Below are 2,407 nucleotides of genomic sequence, written 5' to 3'. Positions count from 1 at the left end.
GGCGCCCGCGAGCTCCGCGCATGCGCCTAGCCGCTCAGCCGCTCAGGTAGAGGGAGGCCGGAGCTGGGGCGTTTAAACCTCCCGCTCTCACCGCCCCGCCTCCTTCCCCGCCCCGACAGCCTCCCAGAGTCTGCGCGGTTTCCAGAGCGACAAGTTAAGTTCCACAGGCTGTTTTTCTGTTTTGGTTCACAAAGTTGTTGCGTGTCTGCTCTGGTTGTCGATTTTGCCTGTCGTTGGGAAACCTAGCTGAGAGAAAACTGTATTTTTTCGTAGAGCCGTTCACGTACTAATGGAAAGAATTGTAATCCCAGAGTAATAGTGGATAAAAGTAGCTCAGGATATTAGAGGCACCTAATGTGAACACCTGGAGGAGTATTAGCTCCAGGCAGAAAATGGCCTGGCAGAGATTCCGACGGGAAAGCTTGGGGAAGCACCTGCCTGAGGGGAGCCTGCTGTGAAGCCTGACTAAAGTCTAGTGCTGCTTCTTTGTGTACTCTTGGGGCCTTGCTAAAGTTCAGATTCTCAGTAGGTCTTACAAAGTCCTACAGTGGATACTGCTGATACCCGGGCCAAAAGAGCCGAGGGACAAAGAATGGAGCTAGTCATGTTTCCCTTGTGTACTGTCTGATGTTGGACAAATGCCTTATAAATTTTTTTTCTTGTTAGAGTACAGTTGATTTACAATGTGTTAGTTTCTGCTGTAGAGCAAAGTGAATCAGTTATATATATATCCACTCTTTTAGATTCCCTTCCTTTTTAGGTCACCAGGGAGTACTGAGTAGAGCTCTCTGTGCTATACAGTAGGTCCTTGTTATCTATGTTATACACAGTAGTGCTCAACATTCAGAAAACGAAGATCGTGGCATATGGTCCCATCACTTCATGGGAAATAGATGGGGAAACTGGAAACAGTGTCAGACTTTATATTTGGGGGCTCCAAAATCACTGCAGATGGTGACTGCAGACATGAAATTAAAAGACGCTTACTCCTTGGAAGAAAAGTTATGACCAACCTAGACAGCATATTCAAAAGCAGAGATATTACTTTGCCGACTAAGGTCCAGCTAGTCAAGGCTATGGTTTTTCCAGTGGTCACGTATGGATGTGAGAGTTGGACTGTGAAGAGGGCTGAGCGCCAAAGAATTGATGCTTTTGAACTGTGGTGTTGGAGAAGACTCTTGAGAGTCCCTTGGACTGCAAGTCCATTCTGCAGTCCATTCTAAAGGAGATCAGCCCTAGATGTTCTTTGGAAGGAATGATGCTGAAGCTGAAACTCGAGTACTTTGGCCACCTCATGAGAAGAGTTGACTCATTGGAAAAGACCCTGATGCTGGGAGGGATTGGGGGCAGGAGGAAAAGGGGACGACAGAGGAGGAGATGGCTGGATGGCATCACCGACTTGATGGACGTAAGTCTGAGTGAACTCTGGGAGTTGGTGATGGACAGGGAGGCCTGGCGTGCTGTGATTCATGGGGTCTCAAAGAGTCGGACACAACTGAGCGACTGAACTGAACTGAACTGAGTGTGTATATGTGGAGAAGGCAATGGCACCCCACTCCAGTACTCTTGCCTGGAAAATGCCATGGACAGAGGAGCTTGGAAGGCTGCAGTCCATTGGGTCATTGAGGGTCGGACACGACTGAGTGACTTCACTTTCACTTTTCATTTTCATGCTTTGGAGAAGGAAATGGCAACCCACTCCAGTGTTCTTGCCTGGAGAATCCCAGGGACGGTGGAGCCTGGTGGGCTGCCATCTATGGGGTCGCACAGAGTTGGACACGACTAAAGTGACTTAGCAGCAGCAGCAGTGTGTATGTGTCAATCCCAATCTCCCAATTCATCCCACCCCCCGAATGACTAACTTTCTAAACCTAGTTTCCCTTTTTAGTAACTAAGAGATAAAAGTGGTGTCTTCTTCCTAGAGTGGTGGTGAGGATTAAATGAGAACACATAAATTGCTTAATATGATGCCAGGACAGAATAAATGTTCAATAAACAATGTTTCAGAAGTACCTTGCTGAAAGATGAACAGCAGGTAGGTGACAGTGTCACTCTCCTCATATGAGTGTGTGCCTTCTCTCAACTTCAAATTCCACCCATGTGAATTGTTGTTCAGTCACTAAGTTGCATCCTACTCTTTGCAACCCCATACTGCAATACACCAGACTTCCCTGTTCCCACATGAATACAACACTCAAATTTATATCTCAGGCCCAGCCCTTTTCTCTCACCTCCAGACTGTTATATCCAACTGCCTACCTGCCATCTCTTTATTGTTCAGTCACTCAGTCATGTCCAACTCTTTGCAATCCCATGGACTGCAGCATGCCAGGCTTCCCTTTCCTTCACTATCTCCTGGAGTTTGCTCAAACTCATGTCCATTGAGTTGGTAATGCCATCCAACCAT

The sequence above is a fragment of the Ovis canadensis genome, chromosome 21 (assembly GCF_042477335.2).
Source record: "Ovis canadensis isolate MfBH-ARS-UI-01 breed Bighorn chromosome 21, ARS-UI_OviCan_v2, whole genome shotgun sequence".
NCBI classification, from domain to species: Eukaryota; Metazoa; Chordata; class Mammalia; order Artiodactyla; family Bovidae; genus Ovis; species Ovis canadensis.
This window is presented reverse-complemented; position numbering follows the sequence as displayed.